At 40.3% G+C, this 17,183-nt stretch overlaps 1 protein-coding gene across 2 annotated transcripts in view; it reads right to left on the bottom strand.

Moving 5' to 3' along the window:
- cdon (cell adhesion associated, oncogene regulated) overlaps positions 1-754 on the bottom strand; it is a 53,461-nt gene extending 52,707 nt beyond the window's left edge. The window contains exon 1 of one of the 2 annotated variants that reach the window (XM_066685447.1): positions 221-754. The gene's annotated coding sequence lies outside the window, so the exon portion shown is untranslated. The remainder of the gene's footprint in view (positions 1-220) is intronic. The other variant, XM_066685448.1, reaches the window with a different exon arrangement.
- Between the last annotated feature and the right edge of the window lie 16,429 nt (positions 755-17,183).

The following is a 17,183-nucleotide window of genomic DNA, read 5'->3' as shown; positions in this document are numbered from 1 at the left end:
GGAGTTTACAGAAAAGTGACGCTAGCGGCAGCTTTCATGGCGCCCCTCACCACCTCCACGGAGAGAAGAAAACTTAGAAAGAGGTAGAAAAGTCACGTTTAAATATCAACACGGAGGAAGAGTGAACGAACATGTGAGGAGAAGGTAAAATAGCACAAACAAACTGCCCCCGTTGTGTGTGTCCGGTTCGGAGAGCCGAAGCAGGCCGAGGACCGCTTACCTTCGGACGGAGGGAAAACGAGGAGCTCGGGCGGAGAAAACTAGCAGCAAAACGCATACTTCTGGCAGCAAATCCGCACCGGGCCCTCCATTAGACACGGGCTGAGAGTGCAGGACAGCATGGAAGAGAGGGAAACACACGGCGGTGTGTTTTAGCTTCTGTTTCTGGCTGTAGGTAAACGTTAACGTTAGCTCTGGGGTGAGTGGAGAGCGGAGCTGTCGAGGTAACGTTGCAAAGTCACTGAAGCGGACGAAGCTCTCAAGAAGCTGCCAAGTGAACACCACTACTCCGCGAACTTCTCTCTCACTTGCTCCTGTCTTTCTTGTGCTACTCCCCTCTCTCTCTCTCTCTCTCTATCGCTCTCTCTCGCACTACAACTTGTCTTTTCTCCGGAGCACACACACACACTCACACACACATCCTCGAGGCGAGTATCAAATTGCTGAGTAAATGGTGGCAGCGAAGCTCCGGCTGACGGTGGGAGCAGGAATGCTGTGAGCCCGCAGCCGAGAGGGGCAAGTCGCTAGAGAAGAAAAGTGGGCTGCCCCACTGCCAGCGTGCTAACAAGCTTTTACCATCAAAACCAAATGAATATCAGTGTGCTCCCCGCCCCCTTTTACACCCTCCTTCAAAGCAGATACCACACTGTCTGCCACTATCAGACCACTTGCTCTGTGAGGGGGCTTTTCTCTCCTGTTGCCCTACAGCCTACCTGCCCTGCACCTTTATGTTTCAATGTTTTGTTGTGAGAAACGAGTTGTGCTCTAAATGGATGTCATTTAATATAAATCTTTGTATTAATTGGTAAGTTATATATACATTCATGTGCAGAAATATAAGCACCAGTCTAATAATAATTTTTATTGATTTACTTAATTTGTTGTAGTCAAAATAAATTAATTTCAAAACAAATACATTTTAAGACCCTTTTACAAACATTTGATGTTTCGTGTGTTTCTTCAACGTTAAACTCCACATTACCTCAGCTAATACTAGCTGAGGTAATGCCATGTTTAAGTTCACTGCAAAAGGTGTGATTTGACCAGGAAAACTTGTGCAAACAACAATATGAACCCAGTGTCTAAAGTGTTGGTGCCATATGTCATTCCCACACCGTAAGCATCTGTAAATACAAGCACATATTCTTTGCATTAAAAGCTGAAATGTCAGTGTTAATTCTACTGACTGTGAGTTGGAGGGTTCTAGTGAGTGATGATATAGTGTGTGGCAGGTGGTGCCCCAGTCTGCATGCTCTTATAATCCTCAGCCGTGCAGGAGTTTTCAGGAAGTAGGTGATATATTTGTACATACCTCTGTCATTCATTGACAGCAAGGCTAAAGAAAAGGGCATGCGGCTTTCAAAGACATTACTCATCAACAGCATGACAGATTTGTTCTGAATGGGAAACATCACCTGTAATCTTCTAAAATATGACATTTGCACAGGTGACATTTTTTTTGACATTTTATTTTTCCTAATATGCTGAATTCAGAAAAAAAAAAAACAGTAACTGTGCATCAGTCCTTTGGAGTTGGTGCGCCAGCAGATGGGATACATAGTTTTATCCTATAAACATAAAAAACACCCACAGGAACCTTGAACAGTCTACGTTTCAAGTGGATATTGAACGTAAATTCATTTTTAGTGTTTTGTTATAGAAAAATAACTAACAGGAGGCACTTTGCAGTCTGTTATGAGTAGCAGATCGCTGCTGAAGTTGTATGCGTAATTTCACTCAGGAAATTAAATCATTTTCATCACCATTATCACTTTAGCAACTGTCTTAAGCTCAAGCTCAAAGACAATTTACATGATGATGTTAAATGGGGAAAACCCATACAAAAAATGCCCAGCTATAAATCAGCCATCCAAGCATGGATGGCAGCTAAACCCATGTTTGGGTTGTGGGTTTTGTGAATCTTATGTCAGATTATTACATAAGTGTGAATTTTGGGAACACATTTTTTTGTGAGGGCACAGCTAAAACCCAAAATTTACCATATAACTATATATCTTTTTTCTCACCATAACACAGGCTGACGCAGGGCAATGTAAAATACTTAACAGATTGCTCTGGTTTTAGACTGTGCTCATTAATATGTCTGAAATTGCAGCAGATCATTTTCGGCCTCAGGATTCTTGGTTGGATGGACATTGTGTTATTTGGCTGTAACTATTTCCTCAGCAGTGGGAGTGTGAATGTGTGTGTGTGTGTGTGTGTGTGTTTGTGTGTTTTTGCAAGACCTGGTGGGCTCACTGGTTACTCAGCCCTCTGTGAAATGGTCATCTGTTCTGTGTATGGTCATGTGTAAACAGGATAATCGTCCCTGCACCTATATTCCTTGGCTGAGGTGAGAAGCAAGCCCTGTGGGCTACAACAGGTGATTCCAATTCTCCAAGATTAAGTAATATAGGCCTAGAAAATCCAAAAATTCACAACCAAGATATATATAGAGTGAGAACATTTGGCAGATTTTTTTTCTTGGCAATAGCTCATATCAAAACAGTAGTTAAGCAAATAAACAAACCATCATTCCCGATGTTATCAATCAGCCAAGACACAAGTAATGTCCGAAGTTCAGTTCTTTAGACCTGCACCAGAGCTACCAAAGCTTGACCAGGCCCAGCACTGTGATTGGAGAGACTCAGACCAGGAGGCGGGGCATTGAGATCAGGCTGTCTGTACTGTCTGCACTCTACATAAGATGGAGCATGGAATCAGAACAACTCATTTTATCCTTCATGGCACTTCAGCCATGGATGTTCCTGCTGGTCCTAAGGATTGAACCAACAAACTACTGGTACCAAGCCCGGTCCTCTAACCATAAGGCCAAGGCCCAAGGCTCTCCTGCAAACCGACTCAAGATTTCCTCATGATGTCATCAGCTGGGGGCATTGTGGGGTTCCTCAGTTCCAGCATCGCTTGAAGATAAACAGACAGAGTGAGGACAGAATCATTGTGTATTCTTTGTTTACAGTGGGTTCAGATCATAGTGACGTACGATACATATGTGCTGTCCTGCTGAGCTTGGGAACAGTAGAGAAAATTAGCCGACGTGCTAAACACAAACCCAGAAACACAAATGGAGCACTTTTTTTTATTAGTTTTAATTCCTTTTAATTATTTATGTAACATGCTGTTAATGACCCCACCTAGCGCCACTGTGCGCTAACACTTTAGCCCTATTTAGGCTCTGAGCTTTTCTGGAGTATCTTTACCTCGACATGCCCATGAGGGACATCACGATTCATGATTTTCAATTTATGTTTGTTGGTAATACACCGAAAGTTTCCATTCCGGTTCCTCATCGGTGGAAAAGTGCACACAGAGCTAGAAGCAGAGAAAAGGAATCAAATGTGAACATAACTTAAGTGATATGCTGTAATCTGCTTGTGACTTTGTTTAGATAACGAAAAGACACAAGCCTGTAGCAGCAGGTTGAGATTGCTACGTTCACTGAAGTGCTAATGGCACTGTCACACCTGAGGGAGGTCAATAACCTGAGAAGATCAGCATTACACACACACATACACTGCCTTTCTGTTCCACCTCAGAGAACCCTTGTTCTTTCTCTTTCATTTCCTCTCATGCTTCAAGTTTAATATGGAGATATACCGAGAGAGAGAGAGAGAGAGAGAGAGAGAGAGAGAGAGAGAGAGAGAGAGAGAGAGAGAGAGAGAGAGACGGGTTAGCCGGCTGCAGAGGAGGGGGCGAGAGGGCGAGAGGGCGATTGGACACAATGACATGTGAAAGACCAGTAAGTGGGCAGTCCACAAGGAGCAGGGCACAGCACACCAAAGCCTGAGGAGGGGGTCAGGGCCAGTAGAGAGAGAGAGAGAGACAGAGAGAAGAAAGAAGCAGAGTCATGCTGAGAATTGACACATTCACCCTTTTCAGAACTATGCTCTGTCTCTCTCTTTCTCTATCTTGCTTTCTCTCTCTCTCTCTCTCTCTCTCTCTCTTTCTTGCTCTCTCTCTCGCTTTCTCTCTCTCTCTCTCTCTCGCGCTTTCTCTCTCTCTCTCTCGCTTTCTCTCTCTCTCTCTCTCTCTCTCTCTCTCTCTCTCTCTCTCTCTCGCTTTCTCTCTCTCTCTCGCTTTCTCTCTCTCTCTCTCGCTTTCTCTCTCTCTCTCGCTTTCTCTCTCTCTCTCTCTCTCTCTCTCTCTCTCTCTCTCTCTCGCTTTCTCTCTCTCTCTCGCTTTCTCTCTCTCTCTCTCTCTCTCTCTCTCTCTCTCACTCACTCACACTCTCTCTCTCTCTCTCTCTCTGTTGACCTGACATATTCAATAATCCCATGTGTCAAAGCCATTAAACCCCACACACGTCTTCTGAGTATGTATATACTGTTGTTGATAATAGAACAATATTAGTAAACCAGAATGGAATCTGTTGTTTTGTGTACATTCTGCATGTTAGTGCACTGTATGTACAGTATAAGTAATGTTTAGACTCAATGCTTTTGTAAAAATATGGTAAAAGAGGTGCCATATAAAAATAATTGGAGGGTAATTACATGGTGTCATTGCCAAAGTGCCACTTTAGATTTCTGGTTCAATCACCACTGTTCTGAGATGTATCTCTTTCTATGGAATGTTGGATTTCAAAACAAACCAGCTGAAAGACTTTATTTACAAGATTAATGTTCAATTAAGTTTAGGCAATTTGGGAAATCTTTAGCATTGCTCTTTACTGGGGTGGTTTCTAGGTTGGACCCCCTGCCCCTCTTATTGTATGTGAAGTTGTTTGGTGTGTTCTCCCTGTGTCTGTATTTATTTTCCTCCAGGTGCTGTGGTTTTCTTCCACAGTCCTAAAAAAACATGCTGGTAGGCAGCTTGGCAGTGCAAAATTATCCACAGGTGTGAGTGTCTGGGGTTGCATCCCAATTGTGTACCATGTATGTATGTACTATGAACCTTCCTTAAGTGTGAGCTTGACAAACTAGTAAAAAAAAAAACATAATACACTATTTCTTATTAACAGGACATGATGCTTTGATGCTATGACTACGCACATCATAACAAGCTACAGCTGCAAAGGGTTGTGCCTAAAATTAATCAGTGCCCTATTCACTATATACTTCACTACATAGTGAGCAATGTAGTGAATAGGGTAGGGTGCCATTTGGAACACACCTCACCTTGTATATGACAAAAGTACGTTGGGGTGAGCCCTACCAGAGCCCACTGAGAACATACTGAAGGTTTTGCAGAGCGAAAATAGAGCATTAACATTTGAGTTTATGAGAGGATTCTGGGGAACATTTCCACCATCTTGAAATTGCCCCAAAAAGAAGTGGGACTCTACGGAACAAATCCTAACACTGATTGGACTGTGATACTTAGAGGCAGGACAAACTGTCTGGCAGAGCTTGGTTAAAACAGAGCCATGTAGTAGAATGAACTAAAAAAAGAGAATATCTCCCTTTCCCTTTTGGCGGTGTCGCCCCATTGCCCTAATGAATGAACCGCCCCTGATTGTATGTCAGATAATATAGATATTTAAATTCAATATAAGCTTCAGGACTTTTTGGCTAACATTCAGAGCGCTGTCTGTGTGTATTTGTTATATGATCTGTGAAGTACACTATGTAGGGAATAGGGCAGTAATTGGGACAGAGACAGACTGAAATGTTCCAGCTGTGAGAAGCTGGACAAGTGTCCATCATTATTCAAAAATCAAATTTTTTAGATAGTTTTAGTTCTTTTAAGAGGAGAAATTTGGAAGAAGTTTAACAACACATTCACACACACAATATCACACTTCCTGGAATTAGGTTATTTGGTTTTATTCTAATGTCGGGTGTAATTTGTTGTTTGTAACTCTAAAGTAAGTAACTCTTACTGCTCAGATAAATAGTTTTTTAAGTCTCATAATCTCTGGTGCCTAAAACTTTTGCACAGTACTGTACAGGGGTTGGACAATGAAACTGAAACACCTCTCATTTTAGTGTGGGAGGTTTCATGGCTAAATTGGACCAGCCTGGTGGCCAATCTTCATTAATTGCACATTGCACCCGTAAGACCATGTGCATCCAATGGTTCAAACATTGTGTCCTGAAGGCGGTGCTATGTATCAGGACGACAATGCACCAATACACACAGCAAGACTGGTGAAAGATTGGTTTGATGAACATGAAAGTAAAGTTGAACATCTCCCATGGCCTGCACAGTCACCAGATCTAAATATTATAGAGCCACTTTGGGGTGTTTTGGAGGAGCGAGTCAGGAAACGTTTTCCTCCACCAGAATCACGTAGAGACCTGGCCACTATCCTGCAAGAAGAATGGCTTAAAATCCCTCTGACCACTGTGCAGGACTTGTATATGTCATTCCCGAGACGAATTGATGGTGTATTGGCCGCAAAAGGAGGCCCTACAACATACTAATAAATGATTGTGGTCTAAAACCAGGTGTTTCAGTTTCATTGTCCAACCCCTGTACATTTTACATTTATAGAATTTGGCAGATGCCATTATCCCGAGTGATAATTTATACCATGTTACAGGCTAATTGTATTGTTAAACATTCTTCATGGTGTAGCAAAGTGGTGTTATAAAGTATTTTACCACAGTGAAATATATGTCTGACACAGTCAGTACATCCCATGATGCTTTGTTCCATCAGAAGGTCATGTTGGATAGCAGCAGTGGCGTCACTACCATGGGCTGCAGTGGGTTAGGCTCGGGGTCAGAGGTCAGGGTCCACTACTAAATCAAACCTGGAGGTTGGAGAAATGGTTTAAACCCTCTCAGGAATGTCCATGTGTCTAGAGCTGTTTTGTCTGTCTGTCTCTGAAGAGCTGTCCTGCAGTTTGACATAAACAAACAAAACATGTATCCTGAATTTATAACATGTATCCTACATTTTGTTAATATATGCTGTGTTTAGAAAAAATATTCTGCATTTGAAAATTATATCCTGCCTTTAGAACCCATATACTGTATTTAGAGCACACATTCTGCATTAAGAGCTCATATCATTCACATGCTGTTGTTTTTTAATTTTTTTAAAATATATTTTGAATATAGCATTTCAACTAAATATGCTATGTCTTAGGAGTAATTGAGTTTTGAGTAATTAAAGAAAGTCAGTTACGGAGTTAAGCACAATGTTAAAGACATTTTGCGATGGTAGAAATGTAGTAAATAGTGTGCAGAGAAGCTTCTCTCTGTGTTTTACAACATACGTAACCAATCTTCCCCAGGAAGACCATATATCTTTTGGCTCAGACAGGTATGTGTGTGTGTGTATATGTGTATGTGTGTGTGTGTGATTTGAGACCCCTACACCCCATCTGTTTTGCGCATCACTGTGTCCAGATCACATTATCCATCGTGGTCTCTCTGGGAATTTCATCAGTATGTAACATCTCACTTATTCACACATATCACCATGCTCTCTCTCTCTCTCTCTCTCTCCTTCCTTTCTCTCCCTCTTTCTTCTGTATCTATTTTTTTTCTCTTTTTTGCTCTCTTTCTTGCACAAAAGCTCTCCTGTTTTTAGGTGTGTCTATTTCTTATTTTCTGTGTCACATTTCTGTTTCTCTCCTGTTTTTCTCCTTCAAAAAGACAGCAGTGACACTATATTCTCAAAAGCAGTGGAACTTTGGGATGAATTGGAGAAAGGTGCAAAGCTGAATTTGCTGTGGTGTCTCTCCTCTGGACAGGGGATTTTTTATTCTTCTACCTCTGAAAGTTTCGGTCCAGATCTGGCTCCTGTCTTGCTCCACACACTCATTTCCCAACACACCTGCAGTTAATCCTTGACCCATTTACCAACTCACAAATATAGACCCCTTGGGTTCAGTTCCTTGCAAAGTTGTTCATACCTTTGTCCGTCTTGTCTTGGAGTCACATTTTTAAACCAAACTTTGCTTTGTTTTTTAGTTTTAGAATTGATTTAACTTTAAATTGTTGTAGTCTGTTTATATTGACCCCTGCCTGCTACACTATATTGCCAAAAGTATTCACTCGTATGTCTTCACACGCATATGAACTTGAGTGACATCCCATATTTAATCCATAGTTTAATATGTCAGCCCACCATTTTCAGCTATGACTGCTTCAACTCTTATGGGAAGGTTTTCCACAAAGTTTAGGAATGTGTTTATGGGAATTTTTGACCATTGTTCCAGAAGCGCTTTTGTGAGATCAGACACTGATGTTGGATGAAGATCTGGGTCGCAGTCTCCTCTCTAATTCATCCCATCATGTTTTATGGACCTTGCTTTGTGCACTGGTGCACAGTCATGTTGGAACTGTATCCCCAAACTGTTCCCACAAAGTTGAGAGCATGAAATTATCCAAAATCTCTTGGTATGTTGAGACCACATAAAGTTTGGATGTCTGCAGTGATTGACTCTGCAGAAAGTTGGCGACCTCTGCACACAATGCACCTCAGCATCTACTGACCCCATTCTGTCATTTTTTACATGGCCTACTACTTTGTGGCTGATTTGTTCCCAATTGCTTTCCATTTATATAATACCACTGACAGTTAACTGTGGAATATTTAGTAGTGAGGAAATTTCATGACTGGACTTTTTTCACAAGGGGTATCCTATCATGATACAATACTGAAATTCACTGAGCTCCTGAGAGTAATCCATTCTTTTACAAATGTTTGTAGAAGCAGTCTGGTGCTTGGCTTTATACAGCTGTGACCATGGAGGTGATCAAAACACCTGAATTCATTGATTTGGATGGGTGAGGGAATACTTTTTGTAAAATAGTGTATGACCATGAATGTTTCTTAATGGAACTCATAATGAACGCAGTGACCAATACATTCTTCTCACTTGCCATTTTCAAACTACTTCAGTTTTAGGTTATTCTTTGTTGAATACAATGACAAAGTTTATTTTTAATGCTAAGCAAAAGCTGCCATAAAAAGTACAGGAGAATACTGAATTTTGAATCTGTGGTTCCAAACCTTGGAATGACCACATTATTTTTTATTTTATTATCATTATATTATTTTTTATTTGTTTATATATTTCTTTTTAATTGGTGAAAATTACAAATCCAAAGAGGGGGTGGGGTGTATGGATTTGGGGGGATCATTATTTTTCTGTTAGCCCTGGAGTGGGAGACCTGCCTTGAAGGGGTTCACTGCTGAAATCAATAAAGCTGAAGTAGCTAAATGGGTTTTGTAGCCATGACTCTCAATGGTGTGAATGGATTTGGAAAATGAGGTGGATGATAGGGATCACACACACACACACACACAAATGTAAGCTTATCAGCTCTCACACACACTTGTATCCGTGGCGGGAGGGGGTCACCATGGAAACAGGAAGTGAGAGGCAAGCCTTCAAGATGGCCACCAGCTTGTGAATGAAGGGCATTCCTCAACAGTAGGGTGTCCCGCACTGTGTGTGTGTGTGTGTGTTGTGTAAGTTTACTCCTAAAGAAAGACTAAGTAAATAGTAGCTGCCAGTCTTTTAAGACCTTCCTGTCACAGGGTACAGTTTTCCATAAAAACAGCAGTTAAACAACACACGCATGTTCTTGTCCAGGCCTTGGCCTTGGTTTGACCTCACTGGGCTTAAATGCTAAGAGTTCAGCCCAGGCTAACTCCATTACAGCCCACCAGCCAACATCAAGTAAACACAGACACGGTTTCATTGGACGTAAGGTTGCAGTTTGTCCAAAAATTGAATTTATAGTTTGTGTCTATCTCAAATTTTGATCAGCCAAATCTTATTTAATATCTTGTTTGCTTCTTTACTCACGAACTAGAGGTACAAGGCTCATGCTGCTGAGGGCATTCTTCTGGGAAGGCTTTACATGTTTGACCATTTCTGTGAGAATTTGATGTATTCAGCCAGAGGGGTATTAGGTCAGAAGGTCAAGTGCTGATGCTAATTTCATACGTTTCTACTGAGATTAAAAGCTGTGTGTGCACGACCTGATGTCCGTGTCCACAATAATGGCATGTAGTCCCACAATTAAAAACTGAAGGTAATATCTAGATTTTGGGTAGTGGAACTCTTGATGAGGGATTGTTAACTGTTAGAGATGGCTCCCTGACACACACAAAGACATTTTGCCTGTCATTGAGGGACATACTGAGAGAAGTAGTATGGCCATTTTGACGAATTGCCATCAAGACCAAGCTCTTAGGGGGCATGCTGCGAGAAGTGGTGTCATGAACGGGACACCTGGACTGCTACAGAATGGAACTGTATTGTCTTTAAAAGTGAATCCAGATTCAGTTTGGGATCCATCGATGGTCGGGTATGTAGGCCTTGTGGTAACCATTCAGTACTGCCTTTGTTGTGGAGCTACATACGGTCCCAACTGCTGGTAGGATATTCTGGGGAGTCATAGCATATGACAGCCAATCACCCATAGTAGTGATGTGAGGGGCACTGACAACTCAGAGATATATGTACAGGACATCCTAAGGTCACATGTTGCCCATCATGGCAGGGCTCCCAACTACCAATTTTTAGAAGGATAATGCTCACAGACACACTGCAAGAGTTTCCCAGAAATGTCCCTGCTAGATTGCAATACTTCCAGGGACAGCTGGGACACCAACTTCAACAACCTATGAGCGTTAAGGATCTACAGGCCCAGCTGCAACATCTGTGGGCAAATGTGCTGCAAAGTGCTATACAAAAACTGTATCAACCTCCATGACAAACTATATTTCATGTCAAACCTTAGTGTAGTGCGACCTTTCAATTATATGGTTTTCCACAATAAACATATTGCTAATGAGTTTATATATTAAAGTGTACTTCTGCAATCTATAGGTAACAGTGAATACATCATTATTAGATACACTGTTGTTAAATATGTACCTTCATGGTTATTAGAGAAAAAAATATAAGAAGGAACAAGATGTAAATAAATAAACACACAAAAAAGGTCCAGACACCTATAATGGAAAAGAAAGCTTTGTTTACTTTGTGAACTAAAATGCTGTGTTTTCGTTGGACTGGGCCTCAGCACGCTGCTGCATACGGGCAGTAACAATAACATGCAGGTAGAGGAAATCAGACCACAGAGATGCTCACAGTTCTGGAATGCAATAAGAGATTTTTCACACACATGTATATATACACACACACACACACACACATACATGCACACACACCTGGCACTTGCAGAGAAATCCCATCATCAATCATCCCAGCCTTTCTTTAGATGTGACCCTGAAGCTGTCATCATGCATTCTCAAGCCAGCGCCATGGCAATGGCCGACCAAAACAACCAGCTGATTTTTAAATACTATCCATGCTTCTCCCTCTCGCCCAACTTGGTGTGGTCATCTCTTTGTATTATTGTAATATTGAAATATCTGCCCTGGTCATGTGATATATTTTGGTGATTTTCTGTGATTTTCTGAAATATAGCTTTCACCAAAAGTTACATGGTGCAGTTTTTCAGCGCTGAGCCCAGACTAGCGACAACAGAGGCCCTATTATAGGTCAGCGAAGCACCACCATGATTGTAAAGCAGTAATTTTAAGGTAAACTATCTAGTTTTGCTTTTAAATTCCTGGAAGGTGTTTGGACAAAAATGACAGTGAACAGAGATCTTTCAAACACTTAGTGAAGTCAAATCAAAAGAAATTCTCAGCAGAACTTGGTGAAGGTAATCGCATTTCCTCTGGAAGCAGTGTTATGCTCTGATCAATTTGTCTGTTCTAGGCTGAGCAAAATGATGTGGATATAAAATGAAATCATTTGAATGTTCTTAACGGCCAGGTTATCCCATCAGTGGACTTTTCCTCCCTGCTGGCACTGGACAAGGATTTTTTTTCTTGCTTGATGGATAACAATGCCAAGATTCATCACGTCTGATGGCTTTCCCAAAGCCTGGTCCCTAATTTACTCTACTTGACTGTACTCTGCTTTTTTGCTTTTCCATTAGGTACCAGTTTGGTCCTGGTACCAGGAACCAGCTTCTTTTTTAAGTACCTGCTCACTTGTGTTTCTAAAAGAGCTGATTGGGGACTAAACCCATGACATATAAACATTGAAGAGTGCTGATTGGCTAGAGAGACTTGAGAGATTGTCACTCTACAAGACGTAATGAAGCACAATGCTGTAGCAAGGTTGTCAAACTGTGTGATAATTAAAGCTTTCAAAAAAGATCGTCCCACAAAATATTAGGCCAAGCTGTGTAGGTGCATGTACAGTTTACAATAGAGACTGCACCATTTTTAACCCCTTTTTACTTTGTACTTCAATGGTCAGGACCTCCACACAGACCTGTCTCTGTGCTGCAGTGTCGTTGACGTAGTGGTGGTGAGTTGGTAGTGTGTTGTTCTGGTACAAATGCATCAGACACAGCAGTTTTTAAACGCTGTGCCCACTCACTGTTCAATCTGTTCCTTGGTCCACTTTGTAAATGTAAAATTAAACACAGTAGCTCATTTGTTTCTGCACAGCTTGTGTTGCTCATCCTCTAGTCCTTCATCAGTGGACACAGAATACTACCCACAGGATGTTGTTGGCTGGATATTTTTGGTCGGTGGACTATTCTCAGTCCAGCAGTGACACTGAGGTGTTTAAAAACTCTAGCAGCACTGCTGTTTCTGATCCACTTATACCAGCACCACATCAGTGTCACTGCAGCATTGAGAATGAACTACAATCAAAGTAATGTATAATGTGTGTGTATTTAGTATAAATATATAAATGTTAATAATTTAAATTTAAATTAAATTATTTTGCTCATGAAAATAGATTTTCCACATTACTTCAGTTTTTAAATTGTCTGAATATAAAACAAACACATGCACACGCACACACACACACACACACACACACACCCTTTATCCATGTGTGACTATGCTCTGATTCCTTTTGATTATCTAGAGATATCCTGTAGGCAAACATGCATGAGATGGCATGTGTGTGTGTGCGTGTGCGTGTGTGTGTGTGTGTGTGTGTGTGTGTGTGTGCGTGTGCCCGTTTGTGTGTGTGTGTGTGTTTGTGTATGCGTGCATACGATAGGTATGCAGGATGGCACAGTGTCAGTGAGAGTGTGTTCCTGTTTGTTTATATTTGTTTATGTTTTGTCTGACTGTACACTTGTTTTTCACATCCTTTTGGATGTAATCGGAAGATGAGTAGAGCTTTGATGTTCAGAAGCCAGAGTCCTGCAGGATGGATGGTTCTTCTCTTATTTTCGGCTTCTTCTGAACGGGGGGTGGGGGAGTGAGGGGGCACAGAAATCTGGGGCAGATGTGAGAGATGTCAGAGGGCCAGACACTGATGTCTTCATAATAATCTGCTTCTCACTCAAATCTATGTCTATAATGTCCTTCTCCCTTTTCTCCTCTATATCTCTCCCTCTTTCTCTCCCCCTTTCTCATACCAGGAATAGAGCATCTCTAGCCGTGGACAATTGGCTCCATCCCTCCAGGCCCCTGGGCTCAGTTCGGGCCCCCATTCTCTACACTGGTTCCTCAGGCATAAATTGCTGCTCCCTGGGGGTGGCCCCAGAGACTGCCGGACGGAGGGAAGAGAGATGGAAGCGTCTGAACCGGCTCCTGTTTCAAATTAGCTCTGCTGGACAAAAGTCATTTAAAAAAAAACGCAGCCTTAAAATCTCCCGTATCTGTATGTAGCCAAGTTCTTGTTCTTTTGTGTGTGTGTGTGTCTCAGTGTTTGTGTGTGTGTGTGTGTGTCTCAGTGTGTGTGTGTGTGTGTGTCTCAGTGTGTGTGTGTGTGTGTGTCTCTGTGTGTGTGTGTGTGTGCATATGCATTAGTATTCCTATAGATTTCAGGCTGCAAAGAATATTTGCAGATTTAATGCCTGCCCAAATTATATATTTGTTAACGATTTTTTTGTTTGGTTGTTTTGTGTTTTAACACTTAATCTACATTAAAGTAGTATTCCATAGCAAAGTATTAGACAAGACCTTAAAGGAACAATAGGTACATTTTTGCTCCTAGTCTCCCCCTACAGTTAGAGTGTAATTCAGGGTGGTTTCCTACCCTCCTCCCATAGTTTCAGCAAAGCTAAGCCCAGAGTAGTAACAACAGAGGCTCAGAGGTCAGTGAGACATCACAATGATTTTGAAAGTAGCCCTAAGGTTGTTTTAATATTAAGAACTTATTTTTTGAGCTTTTAATTTAGTTTGCAGAAGAGAAACCTTTAAGTAATGAAGTGTCTGATGATTAATTCTTCCAGCAATGTGTAAAATGCAGCCAATACAAAGTGATACACACAAACATGTCACAAGCTACATTTCAGGCAGGCGGGAAAAGCTATGATAGTGAAAAATCAAACCAGGTACCATGTGCAAAATAGCAAGTTGAGTACCATGGAAAAGCACCATATTTGTCGTCCTGTTTACACACCTCACAACTGAGTCAAAACCTAATAGAAACATAGGCAACTGGAAGTTCTCAGGAAAACCTGGATGCCCCTCTGAGATTGTGGTATTGAAAAGCAGTTTATAGACATGTAACAAGGGAATAAAAAGGGCTTTGGACAAAGGCATGTATTTTACAGGACTATTATAATGATACATCAGTTTTCATCAGTGTGTTGTTGTTTTCATGTTTACTTAAAAGAACTCAAAGTAAGATTGGGTATTTGTGCTCATGTACTCCCTCTTCTGTTGCAGAGTGTAATCCACTTTTACAGCACTGTCCAGAAATCCATAGGAAGGGGGAAAGGAGGAGGATGTTGTTTCCTACCCTCCTCCAAATGATACATAGTGCAGTTTCTGCAGTGCTGAGCATGGAGCAACAACAAAAGTGGCCCTCTTCTACTTGTTACAGGTCAATGAATCATCACAATGGTTTTGAAGCTATAATTTGAAGGTAAAAATACTACATAATGTTACTTTAACTTTTATATCTGTTTATATCACTCTAAATATACAGTAATCCAGGTTCAGATCCATACATTTGAATAGATGCCATGCACTGTAGAAATTTAACCTGACATAAAATGACAGCTTATTTAGTGTGAACAGATTCTAGTGCACTAAATTAATACAAATGCAGATGTGGATGTTTGTTTTATATTTATATTTGATATGACTGTGCATACTTTTTTTTATTCTCCACAATACAAATCAATAATATTTTATAAACCTTTCAGTTAATACAATTAAAAAATGTGTAACATATTAAGACATCCTTTGTTCCTTTTCCTTCACACATCTGTTGATTTTTCATAGTAACCTAGTGCTGCTGATTCACTATGCAATAAATTCCACTTACGGTTTAGAAAGTAAATACAATACCACAAGGCAACATATTTTCCAGCAGATGAGTCACTGGCTGGGAAAGAACAATGTAAGTAAATAATAAAGGAGCACTCTGAGGTTGAGAGATCATTGTTTTGACTGTCATACAGAGCGGGAATATGAACTCCCGGCACAAATTGGCAGAAACCGAGATGGGCCAAGGCTGGAGAGGAGACAGATTGATGGCACTGCCGGGTGCAGGCAGAGGGCATGGGTTATTTAGGAAGATCCGGGCCAATAGGCTAAACTCGCTGGGTGAAACGGGGAGTCGTCACTCATTTACACACACACAGACACACACCCACACACACACAAACACACACACCCACAGACACACACACACACACACACACACACACACAAACACACACATATACAGGGGCAGGATGTCTGTCTCATATTCACACAATCCATTACACTGCAGAAATGATCTCATATTCAGTGAAAAGCTCTTAAATCTAGGCAAAACACAGAATATTTCCCATAATGAGATTATGAGTAAGAATATAATTTGTCTTGAAGTTTCTTTGTTTATTGGCTTCTTTTAAGCATCACTTTTTGACCAAACCAAAATAATCCTTCTTTGAACAGTTCCAATTGACATTAACAATGGAATTATATACTTTCCTTAGACACAATCAAGCAAAGTATGTTAATAAACAGGGCTGGGTTTCCCTAAAACATCTTAGAACAAAGAAAATTCTTAAGCATCACACTGAACACTCTCTCTCCCTGTTAACATGATCTAAACAATAAGATGTTTTTGGGAAACTGGGCCCTGGTTGAATAATCATCTATTTTTATTATTTATTTTATCAATCTCATAGCGAGAAAATGAATTAGAGCCTACTAATAATGTAAGCACATCGCACTATACCAGTAGGTTCTGAGTCCCAACACTACATTTGTCTACTTCTGTAACATGTTTAAAATTGTAAGTCAATCTGGAAAATCACATCTGTTAAAAGCTTCAAATGTACCTGTAAACGTAAATATTTTTAGCTGTACAAATAAGCCATAAAGGTTTTTTTTTTGTAATAATTGTAAATCAAAATTCATTCTTTTGCACTTTTTCAAATTTATGGTAACTATAACAGTGTTTTTAATGATACTTGTCATTTTTTAAACAATAAAAGTTACCTAAAGTTAAATAGTATAAAAATGACAAGTGAGGAGAATTTATTGGTCACTGTATTTGTTATGAGTTCCATCAGGAAAAAGATACTATACTATACTATACTATACTATATGTAGTATATACTATGAATAATACTATGTGTTTTGTTTAGACAATTTAAAGATGGTGATATCGAAGTTAGCAATTGTGAAAGTTGCATATTAATACTGAATTTTTATTATTATATATTTTTATGACAATGCCAATTGTCATTTTTAATGCTATGCAACAGTTACCATAAAATGAGTTACATAACATAACATAAAGAGTTTGATGAAGTTTGAGTTTTCAATTTCAATAATACACTACACAAAAGGCTTTAAATATAGGTATACATGTAGATGCACTCCCTGAGTACATTTTCAGGAACGCTTACTAATACTGTGCTTTAACTCATCATAAAATGGATTCCTCAAAGAGATGCATTAATTTGAGAATTTGGTTTATGCAGACATTATGCAAGTCATGCAGATATTTAATGTGCAGTTTCATGAGGCAAATCTCCAATTCTACCACATCCCAAAAGCACTCTGATGATTCAAACTCACTGTGATTATGAGTG

This window comes from Hoplias malabaricus, chromosome 11 (genome assembly GCF_029633855.1).
Source record: "Hoplias malabaricus isolate fHopMal1 chromosome 11, fHopMal1.hap1, whole genome shotgun sequence".
Taxonomy (NCBI): domain Eukaryota; kingdom Metazoa; phylum Chordata; class Actinopteri; order Characiformes; family Erythrinidae; genus Hoplias; species Hoplias malabaricus.
This window is presented reverse-complemented; position numbering and strand designations above follow the sequence as displayed.